Source organism: Typopeltis vanoorti, chromosome 11 (genome assembly GCF_054136105.1).
Source record: "Typopeltis vanoorti isolate ZY-2024b chromosome 11, IOZ_Tvanoo_1.0, whole genome shotgun sequence".
Lineage (NCBI taxonomy): Eukaryota > Metazoa > Arthropoda > Arachnida > Uropygi > Thelyphonidae > Typopeltis > Typopeltis vanoorti.
Window position 1 is genome coordinate 14,149,455 of NC_143559.1, and position 25,974 is coordinate 14,175,428.

The 25,974-nt window shown below is 36.0% G+C and overlaps 1 protein-coding gene across 5 annotated transcripts in view; it reads left to right on the forward strand.

The window, feature by feature from the left end:
• Window positions 1-25,974, forward strand: part of LOC150101313 (ras-related protein Rab-22A-like) — a 377,479-nt gene that overhangs the window by 251,027 nt on the left and 100,478 nt on the right. For 2 of the 5 annotated variants that reach the window (XM_090400388.1, XM_090400392.1), the window contains exon 1: window positions 1,388-1,666. The exons of the other annotated variants lie outside the window; for them this stretch is intronic. The gene's annotated coding sequence lies outside the window, so the exon portion shown is untranslated. Of the gene's footprint in view, window positions 1-1,387; window positions 1,667-25,974 lie in introns of those variants that run through there. 5 annotated transcript variants of the gene reach the window in all.

Below are 25,974 nucleotides of genomic sequence, written 5' to 3' on the forward strand. Positions count from 1 at the left end.
CCAGCAACAACTAATCATATATAAATCTGAAATCCAGCCATACTAAGATTAGTATCTACATATTTGGGGTGGTGCACCTAAAACCACTTTAAAAATTATTGATGTCCTGATAAGAGCAATTCTGCTCATAGATGACCTGAAAAGGGATGTTGGGTAACAACTGCAAACACACTGAACCTGCTTCTCCTCTTCCTCATTTATCCCATCTATCTCTGTCCTCTGTCTTGAGGACAGAGGTAGATTCAACAGATACATCTCAACCTCCTAGCACCGATGTGCTATATGTTCTTGTACTTTTCCTGTGTGGTATAAATATATATTAAAATATCATACCATCGAATTAGGCACTTGGTGAGGAACATCACCTCAGAAATAGTTCCGAATGTTGGGTGGGGTGAAGATGTATGCGTTGAAACGTGATCCACTTTCTCTCTCATCACGCCATGAACAACCTTGCTGCCTTATAGCTATTAATTATCCACATAAATTGACAACTGGACACTTCATTCTCGAAGTGACCTCAGCAAAAGTAGCTCAAGAAAACCAGTGGATGGAGAACCAAAAATTTAGATTACAATGGTTTCTCCGCCCATTCACACGTAGACATTCTCCAAATGAGCAGTTATTTAAAAAAATTTTTTATTTTTTTTTTTTAGCAAATGGGATTCCTTTGTTAAAGGAGCTGCATAGTACAGAGTGCATCCATTAGATGGGAAATGTTCCTCTCCACCAACTGGATGCACTTGAAAACAAACTGGCTATTTCTGCCTTAGGCGTTATGTATAAGCAACTAGAACTTTTTATTCTTCATTAATCAAGTCATATTACGGCCTAAAATATGATTTATTCACTAGCAATTGTATGGCTGGATGTTTAAATCTCTCTCTTTCTCTCTCTCTGTGTATGTGTGTGTGTGTGTGTGTGGCGACACAAGTCATCTATCTCTCTGGAACATACTTCTTTTTCATTTATTATATTTATTTGTATTATTACTCTTATGATTTGCCGATCCTCCTGTCGCCGACTTCAAAATTAAGAACCACCTGCTCGATCTTGCGTAATTCATAACCTGCCTATTTACTATTGGTTTGGAGTAATGTGCGAACTTGAGTGGAACTGAAGTTTCAGTCATGCTTTTACTCAGAGGAGGGAAGTTTGGTGACATGTACTCCACTCCTCCGCGCAATTAACGTACCGATGTCCCCCCCCCCCACACACACACAAAATATTTTTATAGATCAATGGGAAAAAAATGAAACATATTAAATCTCTTAATCAAAACCCTATATTAATTACTAAATGAATTATAAATTTCTCAATTTTTAAAAAAATATAATTTCTCTGGTCTTTGCTCGGTTTTCAGGTTGAAATTGTTAGTAGTGTCGCTGAGTTACTGTTTAGAATAAACATACTCGAAACACGAGATGTTATTAATTGATTTTAGGTCATCGTAGGTGATGTTGTAGCTTACATTCTTTTGTTAATATTTTATTCTTTTTAGTATCTCTTTTCCATTACTTCACCAATCTTCTGATCTCCCCCACCTTCTTTAAAATTAAGATTTTTTTGTGAGTTGCTCGTTGTTTACGTTATTTTGAACTTGTTGCTCTCGTCTATTTTGTAGTCTGCTTTTTCAAGTAATCATCCTCAAACATTGTAGAAAAACGTACGTATTATCATTTTTACGCCATCAGTTACATATCGGATATCTGTTACATATTTTTGTTATTTAATATAAAGGTTATATATATATATATATTTTTTTTTTTTTTTTTTTTAAATTTTTTATTTTTTCTTCCCTACCCTCAGAATTACAACTAAGTACATCTGATTTAAAAATCATGAAATAATGAAAATGCTTACGTCTACGTTATTGGACAAGTAGACAAAAAGAATTTAATTCAGAGATTGTTAGCACATTCCTAGAATTTTTAGGCATTCATCATTGTAGCGAAAGTTAATAAATAGCAAGGCAGTGTGAGATAAATTATTAACGATTCATTAATTAATAGCAGGATATCAAGTAGAACAAACAAAGCCTTCAGTTTTCTTATGTCAAATCAGCATTTTAAATATCCATCAACCTTTTTTCTTTTCCTTTTTTAAAGTAGGAATAAAAAAGGCTTATGTTAAAATAGACTAGGTTATTGTTTATAAGCCATTATGGTAATATCATATCAGGTGATTTATTATTATTATTGTTTTTTTATTACTAGTATTGGAGATGGTTTAAGGCTTAGATGATTGTAATCTATAATACTATTCAATACAGTAAACATGTACTTTTTCAGGCCTTCACTAAACAGAGTAGTGGGCTAATGGTGGCAATGAAATTCATCTCTACCTAGAGATGTTTATAAAACATGGATGTCCACAGAATCAAATAGCCCATTGGTTTGGAGAGTGAATATACTATTCACTTTGCCAACACCAGGCTTGCAAATGATCATTTTTTATACTTTGCAAGCAAACCCATATAGTCTAGGTTTGCCTACATGACTATATGAATTCTGCTGAAATAGAATGATGTTTTTGAAAAGGGGTAATCTGAGTAAGTTTCAAGAGAAGACCTTGTTTCTTTACCTTAAAGAAAACTTTGCACTTTCCAATGATTTCTTCACATAAAAGCATTAATCAATTTCAACAGTATGTTTTTCAAAATACTATTTTCATCTGAATCTTCACGCTAAAATGACTCATTATGGTGCATACTAGCAAAAGAACCATATTTGCTTCAAATTCAGTATCAAATGAGGTATTAGACCTAACAGGAAACTTTGCTGGAGTTTCTTTACCTTAAAGAAAACTTTAAGGTAAACCTTTTCATTTTTTATGAAATATGTGACTACATTTGGACTTTATTGTTTAACTTACAGGGAAAATATAAATACTAAATATGAGTCAAATACAAAACTAAGAATTGTATATCTTTACTTTTCTCATTGAAAAGGAAGTTAATTGTCTTTTTAAAATGAAATGCCCTATTTAAAATTGCAAACTACTTTTGAGTAATAAAAATTATATCCTTTAGGCACTAACATGCCTAACATTCTGTAACAAATGCAGTTTGGACATAAAAGGACTTATAAAGAATGTTAGAACCAAATTGTGAACATTTAAAGGAACATCTCCATAATGCAATACAATTGCATATATATATTAAATATAGATCAAGAAAATGAATTTTTTTTGTAATTTAGTAACAAAATCCAAATGGTAGCAGAATTTTAGCAATATTTATAAACATCCTTTTATTAATGAAAACTGATGCTTACAAATTTAAACATGGGACCATGCACCTGTAACAAAAGAACCTGAACTCTCTTCTACTGGGAGTAAGGGATCCTTTGAATTTTAGTCTTAGTCCTTTGGTTTTTAATTATTAAAGACTTATTTCTTTATTTACATTACCTTGATGGACCTGTGTTTCACTCAGGATTTCCCATGAGTGCAGGTAACAAAGATGCCTCCAACGATCTCGATCTTGAGCCTCTCTCTTCCATGTTATACCCATAGATTTCACTAGTGGATCTTCCCATCTTGTAGGTTGTCTTCCTGGTTTTTTCTATTTATTCTTGGTTGCCAGTTGAGTATTCTATATGTCCATCTGTTATCGTTGAGTCTGGCAATGTGACCTGCCCATCTCATCTTGCTTTTATATACTGCAGTTACCGCATCTTTTATGCCTGATCTCTTTCTTCGTTCCATGTTTCTAACATGTTCCATTCTGCTGATATTACAAATCCTGCGTTCTATTGCACGCTGAGTTATTTTGAGAGTCTTCTCTTCTTCTTTTCTTGTCGTGTTTCATGTTTCTGATCCATATGCGAGTGATGGTAGAATATCACTATTAAATAGTTTTGCCTTCGGAGAGATGTCAAGATTTGGATCAGGAAGTGTTTCTTTTAGTTGTTCTATAGGGATGTTATCAATACATAGGTGACTGTCACTTGCATAGATGTTTTTGATCCATTTTGTTTTTTCTAGATTCATTTCTAAGCCTATCTTACTGCTGTTTGTGTATACTTTTTCACCCATTTCTTCTAGTTCTTTTGGGTTGTGGGATATCAGTATTAAATCATCGGCAAACATAAGAATTTGTAGCTTTTCATCATCTATGTTTATTACTCCATTTAGGTCTATTTTTTTTCAGAATGTATTCTAAAGCGCTGGTAAATAGATTTGGGGAGATCACATCATCTTGGCAGACCCCTCTCTTTATATCTTTATATATATATATTGTTAAATTCATTTAAAAAACAAGGATATAGGTTAAATTTGCCTAGTTATTTATATGCCTACTAATATGCCTATTAATAATTAGAAACCAAAGGACTAATCCAAAAATCAAAAGTTTTTTTTTTTTTATAATTATCTGGTGTGAGATGCAATCCAACAGTATCAAATACAGAGTCCTTCAAAAAAATGTATACACACTTCAGCAAAAGAAAAACCTTATTTAGTATTATAAAAATTGTAATACTAAATTTATACAGACATCAAGGGATGAATACAAGTTACTTTTGACTAATACAATTACACGAGGTACTCAAAGTACCATTAGTGTCCAGACACTTATTATTATGGTGAACTACTGCTTGGGCAACATTGGCCAAAGTGTGCAGTGGGAGTGCTGCACATGGCGTTTCAATTTCTTTCCAAAGGAAAGAATACATTTACAGTCTCCTATAGAAGTCCAAGGGTGTTTAAATCAGGAGAACGTGGGGGGAACTCGACTGCAACTTCTTCGTCTTATCCATTGTCCATGCAAAATCTCATCAACGTAAGCTCCTGCGTCTCAGTGGTGGTGGTGTGCCATCTTGTTGGAAGAGAAATTATTCATTCCCATAGAGTGCATGAATGGCAGGTAAAATGGATGTGCGTAGCATGTCTGGGTATGCTTGACCAGTAACAGTACCTTCAAAGAAGAATGGTCCTATTAAACCCCTAGATGACAATCCACACTAGACATTGAGCCCTGGTAAATTGACTGCTTTGTCCACATGAAAGCCCAGATTTTCTGGAGCCTAGTAAACACAATTATGCAGATTCACTATTCCATTAAGCTTAAATTGTGCTTCACCAGACCAAACCATCTTCCTCACAAACTCCTCATCTACCATGTGTTGAAACCACTCCCAATACTGCATTCTTCGATCAGGATTATCTTCATTCATTGCCTGTAATAATCTGGAATGTAAACTTTCCATTTAGCTGCTTTAAGAATGTGCCGTATGCTTGCACTGCTAACTCCTGTCTCACGTGCACATTGTGTGGTAGACTTCTGTGGTGAGCATGTAAAAAGTTTCAACACCATAGCCGAGAAAGCAGGACTTGTTGCTGTGCGAGGCCTCTCGGATCTTCCCTTCTGCACATCACACACAGTACCATGGGTCTCAAACTTATCACGAATACATGCAGTTGTCAGGCGTGTTGGATGTTGTGTTGCAAACTCGTGCCTCCATTGTCATTGAACTTCAACAACATTCTCAAATTTGAAATACCTTTAAAATGATTTTGCGTTCCTTGAATGACAATCGTGCCTCGGCCATTTTGTTTGACTGTCCTACCGGTTACATGTCGATGCAAGTATTCATGTGAGTAACGACATCTTTTGAGAGAACATCATACTACACATGAATACTTGCATCGAAATCATCGAAAAAAGTCCATAGATGACATCTGTAAAAGTGTGCATACATTTTTTGACGGACTGTATATAGGTGATTGCTGCTTTAGGTAAGGGGATAGGAGAAGATAATGTGGATGGTATGCATTGGCAAATTAGCACAATATGTACTTCAACTATACTAATATAAATGGGAAGGCTCTCAGGGAAATAAATAAATAAATTTATACAACTGCTAAAAGTTAATTATTCAAGACAACATGTAATGGAGGGAACTTGATATTTGAGGGTGCTAGATCTAATCGTAGCACCAGAGAACTTGGTAGTAACCAATGTAGCCACATCACTTGGGGAAAGTGAGCATGTGGTCTTGACCTGGGAGATTGACAGACATGCAAAACTTTTCTGTTATGAATGGATGTATGTGGAATTATAAAGCAGGTGAATTACAAAGAAGGAAACATCTTATTCCCTTTTATAAGGCTACATCTGAACTATTGCATGTATTCCATGGTAAATTAAAGATACTAAGAAATTATATTCTTCTTTTAATTCAAGTTTAAGCAGATAAAGTTTGCATGTGAAGTATCTTCATGACTGGACTACTTGTATATAAAAAGACTAATGATTTTGCATCAGTTGCCTTAGTATTTCATAATGCAAAATACACCCTTTTGGACATTTATGGAAAGCACCACTACCCAGATCGAATCCAACCTTTATTGCTTGGATTCATCTGAATTCATTAGTGGAGCCAGCCCAAAGAGATACCAAGGTTGATTTGAGGGAATTAATAGCAGGCTGCATATCTAGAGTAAGAGAATAAATCAAATTAGAGTTAAATGGATGCATTGCAAGGTAATGCAAAAGTCATTTATTATTATTACATTTTCTATGGACTCAACAGACTCATCGTGGGAAGTTCATTCAAATGCAAAATATTTATCATACTGAATCCTAAAATCCACACTCTCCTCATTTAACATCTGGTAATGCATTTCATTCACTCACAATTTATCATGTAAAAAATCTACTCTTCATACCCCTCTTCACCACACTTTTCCATAACTTCCAGGAATGACCTCTAGTTCACCTCTTGCCTTCTACTCTTTTTATAATCCCCTCTGGATTAATATGATAAAATCCTCCTCACTAACTTAAACGTTGCTATCATATCACCTCTTTTCCTGCTATCCACCAAACTCTGCGATCCACATTTCTTCAATCTCTCTCTCTTTCTCCACAGCTTTTGTGCAGTGTCCTGATATTGTCTTAGTCTTAAAAATTTGACCCTCTCCAATGTTTCCACTTCACATTGAAAACCAGGTGATAAATTTGAGCGCAATAGTCCAATTGTGGACTGACTAGTGCTTTACACAGTGGCACAAGGCTCCTTATCCCTACATGTTAGAGTACTTCTTAGCACAGCAGAACTATAATGTGCAGTCTTTGTGATATTTGTAATATGTCCTCTAAACTCAGTCTACTCTCAACAATCACTCCCAGATCTTGAATCTCATTCACTTCCTGCAGTACAGCACCTTCAGTATAGTACACAGTCTGCACTCGCTCCAAAATGCAACACCTTACACTTATTAATATTAAAACTATAATCCCATTACTTTTTCAAGAGAAAAGTTGATTCGAATCTTCCTGAAGGGAATTAACATCAGCAGTGCTACTTATAATTCACTTCAACAGAGGATCCCCAGTCAGTCCACATGATATATCATTTACAAACAAGTTAAACCCTGGGGCACACCACTGATTATCCTGTTTTGAGACACTGCTCTGTCATACATAACTTGCTGGTATCATTCAGATAGCCAGTCACCAGTCTTTTTAACCCATATATTATCTGTTGCTATCCTCTGTAGCTTGTACACCAACTGATTATGTGGTAATCTGTCAAACAATTTGGGAATAATAACAGTAATAATCATGATGTTGTCCATCAAACCAATCTTATATTCTATTTTTAACCAATGTCTCCAACACCTTGATTACAACTGCAGTTACAGAGTAGTCTATAATTGGAAACTTGTCCTGGACTGCACTGTATAGTGGTCTAGGACAACCTTACTCGCTGCAAGATTTTCATTAAATACCCAAGTCAAGAGCATACTTAACTGTTGTGTGCATCCTTTAAAAATACGCTATGATAGGAAAAGGTCCAAAGGCAACTGACTAAGGTAGTTTCTGATCTCTGGAATGTTGAATATGAGGAAAGGTTGAGAAGTTGCATTCTACAGAGTCTAGTGGATAGGAGGAAGAGGGGTGATATGATAGAGACCTAAAAGTTAGTAAGGGGTTGTTATTGGATCAGTGTTGAAGAGGTTTTACAGAAAACATTGGGAGAACAAGAGGTCATCCCTGAAAGCTGTATAAGGAGAGTGTGAACAAGAGAGTGAGAAGTGGGTTTTTTGCATGCAAAGTTATGAATGATTTGAATGCCCTGCCCGAGAGTGTGGTTTCTGCAGAGAATTTGAGTGTGTTTAAGGCACAGTATGATGAGCTGTGTGTATGACAAAAGGACCTCCTAGATGAGTCTCTGACTCTATAGGGTCTTAAGGTAGTAGTAATAATAATAATGTCATCCATTCCTAACAACCTTATTAGCATCTGACCCAATCAATAGCTGATACACATCTGATTCTGAAGTTATATATTTCGTACATAAAAGTAGTGAAAAGGTGTATCTTTTTATTATTAAAATATTCTGGAACAGAAGTATTGCAAGTTTTTTTCCTTGGTTAACCATGTGAAAAAACTTTCAACATGGATTCCATGGGATCAGGAGCTCGTGAAGATGATCCATAGGTGAGTGGATCTGTTTAGATCTGCAGAATGTGCCAATGGGAACAGATTGAAGATTTTGGGGACTTCAAAGACTAATTGCAAAAAAGAGGGATGTGATAGAAATATGTAAATTGTTAAAGAACTATGTGGAACTTCTTTGGAACCAGACAAAGATTCTTCATTCCATTAGGTTCAAATTTGATTGGATCTTCCTTGAAACGTGAAATACTACAAAATCATCTTAACCTTAACTGCTCTGACTGTATGGCAATGTCTAAGTTTTGGGGTGAAATTACTATTAATTGTTCATAATTTATTTTATTTTTTTACCTATCTGTCAACCATCTACTTATCCAAGTCAATTGTGTATATTCCAATCTTATGTTCTCCAGTTTATTCAACAGCCTTTCATGTGGTGTCCTATCAAATACCTTAGTGAAGTCTAACAGTGTATCCATTCCCTTTATCCAGCTCAGCCTTAATATTATTATAAAATCCTAGCAAATTGCTAAAACATGATCTTGATTTAGTAAATCCATGCTCTGCTTTCCAAGTATATATAGCTTGTCTGTGAATCCATTTCTGTGAATCATTTCATGCAAGTTGGTAAGAACTTGCATGTTCTTACCAACTTCTCTAAAATCTTCATCACCACTCCAGAGATATTGATAGGCAGGGCTCGACAGATATGCTGGCCTACTTGCCACAGGTAAGTAGATTTTGCTAGCTAGTGAATAGCTGCAGACTGGACAAAGTAGAATATTTCTTATTTAATAAAAAAGTAAGTTCTACAAGTATGGTACACATACACACTACGGATCAATTTGTGGAACTCCTATTTTACTTTTTGGGTTTTGGGACAAATAAAAAAATTATTTGTTCAGGATTCTTGGACAAATAATTTTTTTTACATGGCAAGTAGGATTTTGCATAATTTGTCATGCCCTGCTTTGCACTACCCTTGTACAACAGAACTGCCATACATTCTTTCCATTCCTGAAGGATCTTCCTGAGCTGAGATTCAAGTTATACAAACATTTCAAGGGTCAAGCTATTTGACTGAACATTTCTTTAGCTGACATGCTGCTCTCTCTCCCCCATTTGGTCCTGTTGCTGAATTGATATCGGGATTATGCAACAGTTCTTGAACCTCATTCTTATGCACCGATGTCTTACCATCCAGAGTAGTAATAGCATTCTGCACCAGGTTACATATGCTTGGTTGATAGATCTGAGCAGAGTGAGCACTCGTTATTTGAACAATCTCGTCTGCTTCTAACAGAAGGATGCATTCTGCATGCAATAAAATTATTCTTTTGTATTTTTTTTCTTTTACCTACAACACAGTGATAAAATTCTTTTGCATTGCCTGCATTTAGCCTGCACTGCCATTTTCGTTTTATATTCTGATTTTGCTTTCTGCTCAATACTAGTAACTTTCTGGAATAAGTAAAGTGTCATAACTTCTCTCACTCTTATTTCCACAATATCCTTCCACAACATCTCCATATGAATCTCTGGCTTTAATAAAGTTGTACATCAGTTTTGCTCTCATTCTGTTTGTTCTTCTAACACTAGGAACACATTCAGATACTGCTTGATTTAAGCACCTTTTCAAAGCTTCCCATGCACTGATGATATCCTTCCCATTCAGTAACTGATAACAATGAAGATAGTAGTATTCTCTTTAGTTTGTCATAATTTCCAGCTTTGTAGTTCAGCATGCAAACTCTCCTAATTGGAATCTGTATAGTTAGCTACTACTTTCCAGGACTGTAGTGTGATCACTGTTACCGACTGGTGGCAAAACATTCGCATTCCTAACTGAGGTCCCTTCTGATTCTGTGATCAAATCTAACACTCTTTGATCTGGAGTTTCAAAGAGTGTTAGATTTGATATGATTAGATTTTTCACGTGCTGCTTGAGAAAGCCGTCTTGCAACAGTTCAGTAAATTCTTCTTCATTCTTATCATGAGATTTCTCTTCTACTCAATCAATGTATGGATAATAAGTCACCCATAATGATTACTCACTTCAGGACAATTTGGCAATGGATTTCATCATCCCCTAGCATCTTAACTACCCTACCATGTATTTCATCCTGTTAGCCTCAACTTCACACTAGATGGTCTCAAACTCAATGCTGTGTTGGACATTATCACTTTTACTACCTTTATGAGTCTCTACCATAACTAGACATAAATTATCTGATGTTATTAGCAGTATCCCCTCCTTCTGTTTTTATCTGTTTAATTCTTAATATTCGATCCCAGTTTACTACATCTAACTCTGATTGCCAGGTTTAACTAATGCCAGTAATCTTAGGCCAAAACATGTGATAAACTAAGGTGATAAACTCTATTCCTTTCATTCTGATGCTCCTAGCATTCATGCATAGACATAACAAGATACTTCCTGGCTTTCTCTAATACTTATATTTAGTTTGCTTGGCCTGATTGGACAACTTTCTCTTTCCTGTCCACAGACATTCAAAAAGATTGAAGTCAAACTTAAATTTCCACCCTTTCACCAGATTCATAACCATGCTCAATGACATGCATATTGTTATGTTATGTAATTTCAGCATGTCATAACATAACATATTGTTATGTTATGACATGCATATTGTTATGTTATGTAATTTCAGCAACTATGGTATGCAAACGCATACCATAGTTGCTGAAATTGCACAGAGATTATCACCATTCTTCTCTTAATGATCAAGTTGCCCTGACTGCATTGTCTCAACTCAATTTTCCTAAGGATCCTGATGCCAAATCCATTCAAGCAGGCCATTCCTCCTACATACAAATCTTTTCTACCATCAGACTTATTTAACACATCCAAAAACTCACATTTGAAATGAAATCAAGTTTATGAGAAAAACTACAACGTATACTCTATTTGATCCGAAATGAAAAAAAAAAAAGAAATGAAGAAATTATGAATGAATTAAACCAGGAATCAGTAATAGAAATAAATATAAACATAAATGGATGGAACATGTTTTCAACATGTTCCATCCATTTATGTTTATCCATTACGGGGAAGAAAAAAGAAAGAAAGAAAAAAAAAAACAGGACATTTTCTAAAGAGATTGAATGATGACTTCTAAGGTAGGAACAGGCCACTCTAAGTTTAAATCTTTGAAAAGTGTGATGATGAGCCTATGCTTGAATTATTTGCTATCATAGCCCTCGTTAACTCAGTTCTCTTGTAACTCAGTAGTAAGCTAACAATTTTTACTTTCTCTCACTTTTCTTTCTCATTTCTTTGAACAATCCTTTCTTATCTTTCCGCTCATACTATGTTCATTACTATTTAAATCATAAGGTCCAGTAGGCACTACATCTCCTTTGCTTTTGTTTTTTTTCTTCATTAATTTTTGATCCCAGGAAGCTTGAAGATATGACTCTGTAGACAAGCACAAATTTCATTATCAAATCACTGTACCACGTCACTTTTTTTCTTATGTTTAACTGACTTACCTTATTATGATTATAATTATTCATTGCTACCTTAACTGCTTCCAAGTTTTTCTTCCTCTTCTGCTCATTTTTCTTATTTTGTGTGAGTTTCTTTAATCATTTCTCAACTTATTCCCTCATTGATATTCTAATTATTTGCTTTAATCAGGATATTTTGAAATCATATTAGCCTGACATATCTTCAAGTCCTTCAACTTATCTACCAAATACCTCTGAAAAATCAAAAAAAAAAAAGGAAAAGGGGGGGTAGCATATGCCTTTCTCCTGTGAACTGCTCTCATTACTTTATTATAAAAGATTAGCAGATTACTGGAAATGCCCTTTAACAAACTGATGCTGACCTTCACAGATATTACCCTCACTTCCCAGTTTTGTATGTGATCTCTCACTAATTTCTCTGTAACCTTAATTACGAGAAGCTAGATTTTCACTGAACAGTCAGGTCAGTGTTGCTGAAACATTGGTGCTTTATGACTTCCAGAGTACTTAGTATTTTAAATACATTCTCCTTGTTCACATTTAAACCTTCAATCCTCCCAATGGATATCACAACAAAGTGATCATTAATCAGCTCCACTATGTCATTTGCATTGGTCTCTAGACTGACTTTTATCTAACACGGTCATTTGTCCACAATCATTTTTCCTCTTACTGGCCACGTAAAAGAATTGCTGGATTTTCCTTGGATTTTAGTGCTAGTCTTGTCCTATATTTCATCTGTCTAACTTGCCATACTAGTCACTTTTCTGGCTTGAGTCTTATATTCTTTGTGCAACTGCTCTTTAATTCTCTATCTCTATACATCACCTCTTTTCATTTACAATTCCTTTTTAATTTCATTAATCATCCACTTTACACCAAATCATATTATCTTTTGCACTTGAGAAATACAATTTGTTCATTGCTATTGATAAATATTTCTTTCTAGCTCCGTCGCTTACACTGCTGATACTATTCCTTTTTGTTTCTTACATCCAAGAAGGGAAATGTTACTAGCTGATTTCTTAGATTATTATAATCCCTCCTTATAATTCTACATAAATTCCTTTCTCCTTGATACGTTTGTATATCTGTTCGGCTTCCAAGTTAAGACTAAATTTTCACTCTCTCACTAACCAGGAGTAAGGATGCCATCTCATTTACAATTAGATCTTATGATGCTAGGACTGATTCTAAAAGTATTGATCCTTATGTTGCCTAGATATTTTTCACTTAAGAATTCCAGAAATTCCATTCTCTTACTAGTGTATTGTTTCCTGTTGCTCTCATGATGATCACTTGCCAGATGTATTTGTTTAAACATTTCATGTACATCAGAGGTCTTCAACACATAGCCTGCAGACCACCTTTGGCCCACCGGCCATTTTGAAAAAATAACTACTTAACATTGAAATACGATTAAATAAAAAAAAAAATTTCAACGAAGCCTGCAGGCCACTAAGCTATACTGCAGTATTTAGAATTGTAAGATGTTTCCAGATTCACAAGGAACGCTGTGCATTTGATACTTTACATAAAATTCTATAAAAATGAATATTAAATAGACATGCATCTTCAGCCGTCTACCAACGCTAAGTGGTACTAGTACTAATGTCGCAGGTAGATGGCTGAAGCAGTAGTTCATTCGAGTGTGGTGTGTAATGCCTTCCAGATACATCTCGAAGGTTCTCAATACTTCGTTATTTTCCTATAAATACAAGAGGATCTCGTCCACAGTCAGTCGTGAACAGTGTGATGTTCATGTATAAGCGCACACAGGTTCGTCGTGTCAGCCATAGCTATTGTGGTTTTATATTGCCAGACTTTTTTCATTAGTGTGAAACATATTCAGTGGATAATAACCGTTTCATGGCCATTTTGAATCATTTTTTGGGTTCACCTTCCATCACTATGGTGTCTACGAGTAAAAAATGTAAATCAAGTGATTCTTGTCAGGTTTTTAATGAAAAGTCAACCAATTTGTACTTTTTTGTGCCGATGGATGATAAGCCAGTGTGTTTAACTTGTGAATCAGTGTCAGTATCAAAAGAATACAATATAAAACGACATTATGAGACAAAGCATGCGTCCAATTTCGACACCTTCAAGGGCGGCTTTGTGTGGACAAAGTGAACAGTCTCCAAAGCCAGCAGCATACGTTAAAAGGCAGAGGGAAGAGAGCAAAGTGTGTGTAATAGCTGAAAAAGTTGCTAAAAAATCAAAAGCCATCTTGGACGGAGAGTTTGTGAAAGAGTGTCTCATCGCTGCTGGGGATATTCTGTGCCCAAATAATAAGGAAGTGTTTAAAAAAACCGAGTTTGTTTGGGGTAATTGTAGCACGATGTGTCGAAGCACTTGCCAATGACATTGAAGAAACTTTAAAAAAACGGTCATCTGAATTTACGTCATATTCACTTGCTTTAGATGAAAGCACAGATGTGAAGGATGCAGCATAACTGGCTGTCTTTGTTCATGGCATTGATTAACAATTTAATGTGACAGAAGAACTGCTAGTGCTCGTACCTATGAAGGGAACGATGAAAGGCATTGATATTTTTGAAGCCGCCAAGAAAACGTTCCAGTGTTTCTACCTCAGCTTAACCAACCTCGAGGGTGTGGTAACTGATGGTGTTCCTGCTATGGTTGGAAAGAACAAAGGATTTGTTACGCTGCTACGGAAAGAGCCAGAACTAGAAGGAAAAGATTTTGTCCATTACTACTGTTTAATCTGCCAGGAGAATTTGTGCATGAAAACTATTGAATGTGAGAATGTTGAAAGTTATTGTGACTGTCGTCAACATTATTAGGGCAAGAGAATTGAATCATCGTCAATTCCAAGAGTTTTTGACCCAAGAGTGCGAAATGGATCACGGCGATGTGGTTTATTATAGTGATGTTCGTTGGTTGAGCAGAGGGAAGGTTCTTAAAAGAGTCTTTGACTTAAGGAGTGAAATACAGTAGTTCATGCAACCCAAGAGGAATCAGATTGTGGAATTTAACGATCCGAAGTGGATGACAGACTTTGCCTTTGTGACCGACATCTCGTTGCTTACGAATGACCTAAATACGCAGCTACAGTCCAAAGATCAACTGACGCACACTCTGTTTGATCACATCAAAGCTTTTGTTGCCAAGCTCAAACTTTGTGAGGCACAACTCACAAAAAAAGACTTAACTCATTTTCAGCTTCTTGCTGAGTCCAACTGTTCGTCTCTTGATGAATACGCTACAAAATTAGCCATGTTGCGAAGCGAGTTCGAAGAGAGATTTAGTGATTTTCGTAACCAACAGTCTTCTTTAGATTTATTTTCAATGCCATTCAGTGTCAATGCTGCCAAAATGCCAGGCTCAGTACAAATGGATCTGCTTAAACTCCAAAACAGCTCTTCTTTGAGAGAAAAATTATTCAGTGTGCCCTTGCTTACATTTTACAAAGACTACATTTCTGAGGACACATTCCCTGATCTTTGCTGGCATGCTTTGAAGATGTGTTCTTTGTTAGGAAGCACATACTTATGTGAGCAGTTCTTCTCCAGAATGAAGCATGTGAAGTCCAAGACAAGAACTCAGATTACGGACCAACATCTCGAGGATACTCTGCATATAGTGACTTTCAACATTGATGTCAACATCGACAAGCTGGTCAAGGAAAAACATTGCCAAGTTGCCCTTTGACATTGTAAAAAATGAATGTTTTCTTCATTAAATTATCTTTTTTCAAGTATTGATTGTATTTACTTATCATGAACCCGACTCCTGCCTATATTCTTAAAGCTGAGTTTGTTTATTTTTATAGGATTTTATGTAAAGTATCAAATGCACAGCATTCCTTATGAATCTGGAAAGCATCTTACAATTCTAAATATCACAGTATAGCTTAGGCCCTCGAGCTTCATTGAAATTTTTAATGCAGCCTGCACTGTCTGAAAGGTTGAAGACCCCTGTTGTACATCACCCTTTGTGTTCCCTGGCCTATAGCAACATTGCACTAAATATCCTGCCCTGCCCACATCTATCTTGCCATCTTTCAAGACCATTAGTACCATTCCCTTCTAGATTCTCTATTCTGAGAGGACACAACTTGTAAGCAACATACTGCCACCCTGTTCAGTTTTAATCCTTTTGTGAGCAGTGTGATGTGAAGTCTATCTCCTACATAGCAGTGTAGTCATTAAGATACTTCACATGCAAACTTTTCTCAAGCTGGAATAAAGGACGAATACAGTTTCTAGCCTAATATAATTCAGTTTCTAACCCAGTGGGAAAAAACTCTGCAGCTGTCTCTAATCCAGATATCTTTAGCAATATGATGATGCATCATTTTGCTACTTGCATATAGAAAATTTTGCATTGATTTAACTTTTAGTATCTCCAACTTATAGTTTATCTCCTACTGATGTAATTGATCAAGATCTTCTGGGGGGATATTTGCCCCAGGATTAAAGTAGATCCTGCTGTTTGAGGCAAAGGCTTGGCTCAGCAAACTGAGCAATGCATTTTTGCTTGCTGCTGAGCCAGGGTCAGGGTTTTGCATAGTGTTATCTGATAGAGCTGTTGTCTGGTGAGAGTTTAGAGTGATCCTTTCAGATCACTTAATGAGATTTAATACTCTGAGCTTTTGGAGACTGTTAACACTGGAATAGGTAGTGACCCTTTCCATAATTACAGTAGTAATTCAAAAGGAAGTATGTATACTATGCATTATGGAATTCTGTAGCAATTTAATGCAAAGTCGTTTTTGCCTTCATATATGAACACTCTAGTAATGAAGATGCTTCATGTCCAGTCTGTTTATTCATGCTTGGGTAAGGAATTCAAGCATGAATATAATTTATCTTGTATAATTTACCTTGCAAATAAGCAATCCAGAAAACTTTCTACACGTTTTAACTGATAACTTTTATATTCTTAACTATACAGCTCGCTCAAACTTATTTTTGTAGCAAATTGTAATTGACTACAAATATCTAAAACAAATTTGGCATTTTTCTTATTAATTCTTAAATGTACTATTAATTTAAATACCATGCAATTATTCAATAATAATAAAAGAAAATGAAAACATGTTATTAAATATACTATGAATCCCATGTTTTATTAATTTTAATGTATTAAGTGGTATGGATCAATTGAGAATGCTTACACTAGGTGATTCTGCACTTTGGCAACCAGGTATTCCAGATGTAGCTATCTGGATTAATGTTGATCATAAATTAATTATATTTAATAGAAACAACCTCAAATTCTCTTAAATGTCTAAAATGATGAGATGTAGCAAAGAACACTTTTTTTTGTCATCTCATAGATGACCCTTCCCTCACAGGCTCATTTCAACCTCTATTTCATGAATGCAGTGTTTCAGTCCTGTATTTCTTCTACAGGACTGAATTGGCAAACATCATCATTCCTCCACTTGTTTCTAAGCCTGTTAAAACTAGTGCAGCTGCTGTGTAACATCCCTTTACAATATAACTACAAATGTATCAAACCTGCTTCTCTTATTTTTTCAATCTCTCTCTCTGTCCTCTGGAACAGCCTTCCTCAATGTGTTTCCTAACAATTTCAACCTACAGCTCTTTAAAAAGAATGTCAATAGGTTTCTTCTTTCTCAGCCCTCATCTGCATCTGACACACGGCACTGATGTGGTATGGATTCTTGTACCTCTAGTGTGTGAGATAAATATTAAAAAAATAAGTAACTTCCTATATGTGAGATTGATATGAAATTAATTTTACTATTACATAGCACTTCTGTGAGGTTCTGGGATTCATAGTAAATAAATTAGTACTATGCAGCTCATCCAAACTTATTTTTGTCTGTTAATTGCACATTTTTTCTGGTTTGCTGTTAAAAAATAAAAAAAAATGAGTTTCTTTGAGGAGAACACCTTAATATTTCTACATGAGGCTAGCAAATTTGGCTTCTGTCAAAAAAAGCCTTTGTAAAGATCTTTGAATCTTTCAATGAGAATCGGACCTACCTCTTCAAACTTTTTCAGTCGAAGGGTGCACAACACATTTGTTCAAACTGCATTATGATGCTACTATTTTCTAGTAGCGATTTTATAAAGACAGTTTATGCTACTCTGAAGTAACAAAAAATAGATCACACATTTACTGGAAGGGATCAATGGACATTACAAATATCTCTTAGGAGATAATTTCCAGAGAGGAGCATTCTTTGGAGAGCATTTTACAAATTATAGTTCATAAGTTTCTCCTTTTATCACTTTTTATGACAAGTAACTAAAATGTTGCTTGTGTGCACTTTGTCATCCAGAAGGACTGAAGGGTTGCTATAGGCTGGGGAATTATGGGGAGTTGCAAACTCTCTTCATCTTTGTGTATATTATTATTATATGGGCACCTCCATGACTGGAAGCCCAAAGACTAATTGGGGAAGACCAAAACTATCCACATAATCTATCATACTTTTCCTTGAATCCATTAACAAAGAACTCACAACTGACTCTGGCAATCCATTCCACATTCACAACTTTCCAGGCAAAAAATCTAGTCTTCTCACTCCTACTAACCACACCTTTATTCAAATTCCAGGGATAACCCCCTCCCTTCTTCTTGTCCTCTCTATCCAAGTGCTGAAACATTTTCCCTGCAGTATTCCTTTAAAAGCCTTTAGGCAATTTAAATGTTTCTATCATATCCTCTCTTTTACTGCTATCAACCAACTTCTGCAATCCACACACCTTCAATCGATCCTCGTAGGGAATATTCCACAGGCCACTCACCATCTTGGTCACTTGCCTCTGAATCATCTCCACTGTTTCCTCATCTCCAAGAAAACCAGGCAACCAGACTTGAGCATAGTAATCCAGATGTCATGTATCAAGACCTAGTATCTCTACTTGTTGATGTGTTCTTCAGTACCCAAGTAATCTTATGAACTACCTTAGCCATTAGCAGTATGCCCTCTAAGCTTTAACTCTATATCTACAGCCACCCCTAAATCTCTAGCTAGCTTCATCTATTTCCTGGAGTACAACGACATCATTGTGATACACGGCTTATAATCTGTTATCCAAAAATGCATAACTTTACATTTCTCCACGTTAAACTGATACCCATTATCTTTTGCCCCCATACTGACAGCCTATTAAAATCGTCCTGCTCTCTACATCGCTTTGATTAACTGTTACTCTACCTAATTTTGCATCATCAGCAAACAACTAAATATTTCCTTTCAGGTTATTTCCTGTATCATTTACAAATTAAATAGCAGTGGTTCCAGCACTGAACCTTGCAACACACCACTAGTCACCTGTTTTTTGTCTCGATTCTGCCCCTTCACATAAAACTTTTTGATATCTGTCCAGCAGCCATCTACTTATCCAGTCATATCCATCCCTATTTGTTCTAATTTGCATAGCAGAGTTCCATGTGGGTATTCTGTCAAATGCCTTTGCAAAATCCAGCAGAATCATTGTGTAGTCATTTCCTTTATCCAACTCAGATGCTACTCTATTATTATTATTTGTTACCTCTAGGGAGTCCAAAGACTCATCGAGGGAGGGCATCTACTCTACAGCTCTGCTTCCACAAATTGACTGCAACTACACTAACACCATCTACCACCGACCGCCACCACTATTTTTTCCACAGACAATCACAAACGTCCATGCCCACGCTTGGATTCGAACCTGCAGCCTCTTGACTGGAGAGCGGACACGCTAACCACTTGGCCAGCCAGGTTGGCAAGTTAGTAAATTACTAAGGCATGACTGACCCTTCACAAAGCTATGTTGACCCTTATACAGTATCATATTTTTATCTACCCATTCTTGAATTCTCTTTTTTACCAATTTTTCTAGTACTTTTACCACCATGCCTGAGATACTGATTTGTCAATAACTTGCTACTGCAGCCTTAGAATTTCCTTATGCAAGAGGATTGCCTTATGCCTTAGAATTTCCTTATGCCAGTTCCCTTGCACATGCTTGCAAAACCCTGAACTGATATCCCATTTAATTCCACAGCTATATTTATGTTGAGATTCTGTAATATCCTAAGAACCTCCAATTCGTTGCAAGTTTTTTCACTTAGTTGTACTATAAAGAATAGTATAACCTTATGGACATGTATAATGCTATGAATTATGGGAGGGGGCCAGTACCCAGACTGGTTTTGAGCTTTATTGAGGTCTCATCATTGGGAGCCAGTATGCGCATTTCATTATTGGATACATTTTACTAAGGCTATTGATGTGAAGTTACTTCATGTGCAAACTTGGTTTGCTTACACTTGGATAAAGGATGAGATCAGGACTATAATTCAGGACTTTAAAAAAAAAAAAAAAAATTTCAGATTTGACATCCGTAGATGCTGTATGGTCACTTCCGTACCTCACATGGTTTTGGCAGTGATGTCTTCTGCTAGAATAAGTGGCAGACTTCTTTTCCAAACAAAGTTTGTAGGACAATCACAAACATCCATACCCACGGCGGGATTCGAACCCGCAGCCTCTTGGCTGGAGAGCGGACATGCTAACCACTCGGCCAATCAGCCCCTTGGCATCTTAAATTTTTAGTATAACCAACTGAAAAAACTTTGAATTATCTCTGATGCAAAGTATTTTAGTAATAAGGTGTGACACCTTTTTATTTTGTATATGGAAATACAACTTTAGCATTAGTTCAACCATGGTATCACTTCTGGGTCTGACTTCCACTGATGGCATCTCGAATTTCGTCACGATTAAGTACTTTGGTTTTCTTTTGTTTATTTTTTAACTTTGATTTTATTTTACTAGTGCTAGTGGTGAATACCCCCACTAGCACTCGTTTTTTTTTTTTTTTTTAAAGTAAATATTAAGATTGCTGGTAGTGCAGTTAATATCTGCATTACAGGATTACTTTTGGTGGTATCACGGCTGCTATCTTATAGTAGCTCAAATAAAGCATTTGCTGTGTAGAATTATTTCTATATCACGGGATTATTTAATACTCCATCTTATGACTGAAAGATTTTTTTTTTTCCTCTTACAATCATATGTAGAGATTTTAGTATCCCCCCCCCCCCTCACCACCACCACTTGAGATAATGGTACCAATTCCTCCAAGGGTGCAAACTCTAGGAATTGAAATTCCAGGATGTGAAGAACTTAGATAGGTGAACTAAGGTTTCAAAAGAGATAGTTGGTGCCAGTAAGATTTATTCCTTCACCCCATATGATGTAGGGAAATATTTAATTTTACTTAAAGATGTGGAAACAAGGGACAAACTATTGCAGGGTTTTACTTTTGAAGGCAGCCCAGTTATTCCTGTAATGGTGGGAATCCAGGTTAAAACAGTAAAAATCAAAAGATTTCCAATGGAATATATAGAGAATAGTAATAAAATTCTTATACAGATTCTTGAAATGGGGTAAAATTAGTAACATAACGAAAGGGTTTATCAGGTGAAGATCCAAACTGGTTTTCTGGTGAGGTCACCTTCACAATGGATACGAAGATGCCTGTATCAAAATTTATCAACATTGGTACAACCCGAGTTATGGTAAACTATCCCAGAGTACAGTGCCTGTTTTTTGGTTCATATGCTCACTTTGGGTGGCAACTGCCCCAAATCTAAATGTTTCAACTGCATGGAGATTGGACGTATCGCTAGTCAGTGTCTCAAACCCTGTCAGAAATGTGAAAGTTCTGAACACTGTGTTAACAATCTATCCTTTCCAAACTTTTGCTGAAAGAGTGGGAACACTGGTAGAGCCACTTAGAACACTATATATATCAGAGAGCAATAAAGAAGCATTTCGGATCTTTAAGTTTGGTAAAGACAGCACTTTAAAAAAAATTACACTTGGTAAAATTACAAAAAGTGCATGACCAAATCAGCCAGAAATTAGCCCCAAAATTCCAGAACTGCAGAAGCCACTTTCTCCCAGTCACATATGGATAGAACAACATCAGTTGAAATTACCAATAATGAACCTAGTATAACAACTGAACAGATACAAGACAAAATGCAAAAACGTGAAACTGTTCTACAAAGAGAAACTGGAGAATAAAAAGAAAAGCAAGTAAGACAGCTGAAAGAACTTAATATGCAGACAAGATAATCAAAAAGGAAAAATGAATTAATAAAAAAAATTGAGGATAAACAAAAAAAAATTAAAAGATGCATTAAAAAAATTAACTACTTCTAAAAGAAAAAGAAGTAATAAAAAATGTAAAGATGGAAAGGGTTGCAGATCGTCAAACTCTTCAGGCTCAGAAGAGTTTATGGCCTATGAAGAACCATCTCATGCTAATAAAGGGAAAGCAAGAGATACAATTAAAGAAAAAAATAATAAAATTTACTAGATATGTGAAGAGCCAAAGGCTTCAATTCGGCGACATATAACTTGTTTAAGTTAAGGGATATTACATCCCATATAGTTTCTTAGACGAATAAGAAACTCGAAGAGTTTCATGCCGAATATAGTAGAAACTATATATAAAGTTCGGCGATTCCAAGCGTAAGCAAATACCTGGATACTGCAGCACTGATCCCAAAGGGTAGTGCAAGCTGGGGCAACTCGTGGTAGAAGTGGAGCAAGCTCTGATCACTATTCTTGATATTTGCCCATAATGTGAACTTAGCTCCTAGAAACTGTATTTTTGTTCACATTATGAGAGAAGGTCACTACCCAGACCAGTTTCGACCTTTATTGAGGTCTCATCAGTGAGTAGCCAGACCTAGTTAATATCAAGTTTGTAGCGAACAGAACTTGTACCCCTTCTACGAGTATTGCCGTGAGGTGCTCTAATAAATTATTAGATATGTGAAGAGCCAAAGGCTTCAATTCGGCGACATATAACTTGTTTAAGTTAAGGGATATTATATATCCCTTAACTTTAACGTTTAATATATCCCTTAACCTTAACTGTTTAAGTTAAGGTTAAGTAAATGAAAGAGGATTCCACTGGCAAATTTAACAAGAAACTATATGGAAGCTTATGTATGCCATAATATCAGGTTTCTGTTTCTCCAAGAAACATACTTCTGCAGATATAAAGATATAAAAGCTTTAACAGATATCCACTTCTATCTTATTTGAGCTTTGGAAGATTTAACAGGACTAGAGTAGGAGTTCTTGTTCTTGTCCCACATCTTTTAATAGCTATGAGACTTTTTACTCATACATTTTTTAAAACCTATCAAACCTGTCTTAATTATATGGGGAATCCACTTTTTTCTACCTTCTAGCCTAGCAATTGATGTTCAGAACATCTGGAAGATGCAGTTATCATATATATGCAATCTTGGCTATCATTTTTGGTCTGCTACATTGCTGTTTTTGTCATTTGCCTTATTCACCTACCTACAGAAAATCACTGATCTTCACCTTGAGATTAATGCTATAGAGAAGGAAAAAGAAGAAAACTACATTTTCTTATAAATCATACTGACCCAGACATGTACAGGTGTCCTTACTTGCTTGCTCTTTTTACAGAACATCTACCTTCACTGGTAGACTGATAATTACTGAAAAAAACTCGCCTCATCTTCTTTAACAGAAATTTAGTCAGAAAAACATTATTATTATTGTTATTATTATTACATCACACCTCCAGGGAGTCCAAAGACTCATCGAGGGAGGGCATCTACTCTACAACGCTTTGTCTCACTACTCCACCAATCTTCATCATCTAACACCAATACCATCTATCGCCGAATATCACCACTAGTACTTTCAAGGACAATCACAACATCCATGCCCACAGCAGGATTCGAACCCACGGCCTTTTGGCTGGAGAGTGGATACGCTAGCCACTCAGCCAACCAGGCCGGTAACCATTATGTAACACAACTTGTTCCCTTTATTATTATTATTGTTTAATATTTTATGTTGCTCCCACCCATGAAAGGTGGGTGGGAGCAACATAAGGATTTTAATTTTCTATTTTTATCAATTTTATATATATACTTTTTTGTGTTTTTGATTTAATATTTTTTAACATAGTCGGGAAGTCTTTTTCAAGCCACTACAGGTCTCTATGCAGTTAAATCTGGTCTTCTTCTGTGATGTTCATTAAACAAAGTGTTCTGATTATTTTGAATGTCAAGTGAATGTTTTTTTCAATTTGAAGAATGTGGTTTTGTTCAAACACATGAATGGTAATTTTCAGTTTTACGTATGTTTGGTTTTTATTCTTTTTTTATTGCTTAGGCATTCAGTAGGGTTTTTTGCACCAGTTTATCTAGGGTTTTTCATCCCGCAAGCAGGCAAACCGGACTCGTGAACATACAGGCTACAGTCATAAAAATACGACAAGGAAGGCAGCGGGAAACCACATTGCGTCACTATCTCACTAGTAATCAGCTGCAACCCTCTTAAGAGAGGAAGCCACAGGATCAGATCAGGCATTCAGTAATGTTACAGTTTCACAAATGTTTTTGTAGCCATGCCTCTAGTAATCTGATTGTTTAGTCTGCATAAGTAACGTTGCAGTCATGTTGACAAGATAATTTTATTATTATTATATGGTATCATCACGGGAGGCTGAAACTATTATACACACAAAACCTATCATACCTCTTCTTAAACTCATTTACTGTCAGGGAACTCTCAACTAATTCTGGCAATCCATTCCACTCATTCACCACTCTCCATGCAAAAAATTTGGTCTGTCTGCCCTTGCTAACCACACTCTTACACAACTTCCGTGAATAGTCCCTAGTTTTCTGACTATTTTTCATATATTGAAAAATTTTCTCTGCATCAGTTTTATAAATCCCCTTAAATATCTTAAAAGTTTCTATCATTATTATTATTATTACGTAACACATCCAGGGAATCCAAAGACTCATCAAGGAAGTGCATCTACTCCACAAGTTTCCATCTCCATCATTCGACCAACTACCTTCATCATCTACACCAACCACATCTACTGCCGACCACCACCACTAGTATTTCTACAGACATCGCCAACATCCATGCCCACAACGGTATTCGAACCCACAGCCTTTGGACTGGAGAGCGGATACGCTAACCACTTGGCCAGCCAGGCCAGCATCATGTCCCCTCTTTTCTGACTATCAACTGAACTTTTAACGTGATCTCATAGGGAGCATTCCACAGACCTTCCATAATTCTGTCAACTTAGTCACTCATCTCTGAATCTTCTCCAAGAAACCTAGGTGACCAAATCTGTGCACATTAGTCAAGATGTGGCCAAATCATAGTCTTATGATGAGGACTAATAACTTTCCTGTCTTTACTTGTTAGCATATTGCTCGACATCCAAGTAATCCTTTCAGCCATTTTACCCACTTTTGCAATGTGCCCTCTGAACTTCAATTCTCTATCCATCAATATCCGAAGTTCGTAGTCTCATCAATTTCTTGCAATCCACTACCATCAATATGATACACCATATGCAACTTTTTGAACCTGAAGTTCATAACCTTACATTTTGAAAAATTAAATTGACAGTCATAATCCTTTGCCCACAATGGCAATTTATTTAAATCATAATGCATGATATCTGCATCACCTTTATCAACTATTGCTCTCCTCGTTTTGCATCATCATAATCAACTGAATATCCCCTCTTAAATCTTTCCCTATGTTAATGATATAAGAGTTTGTATGCCACATTGTAGTATTCCAATATTTCTTCGTTGGAGTGAATTATATCTCTCTCTCTCTCTCTCTCTCCTTTTGGTCAAACTGGTCATTCCATTGAAAGAAGGATTAGCAAACACCAAGGCTGTGTCTGTTATGGTTTAGAAAAATAATAAGTCCACAGAAGCCATTGTAGGTGTGAATGCCTGTTTAAGGAGAGTTCTGAAGCTCTTATGTTGCCCTGATTTGAATTTATCCATGCCAGAAGTGTAGGGAAAATGCAATTCTAAACAGCTGTAGTTGTTTCTTTTTAGTACCTAAGTGTTATGCATAATTCTTTGTTTGTACCACTTTAAAAGAGTATGGTTGTTAGGCATGTGATCTCTGGTAACTGCCCTTATCTTGAATAGTCGGGTGATAGTTATATCTTCTTATCCTGTTTTAACTTGACTTATACCAGATTTAAATATCATTAATTTGTTTTTTTTTTTGGTTTGCAGTTGTTGCATAT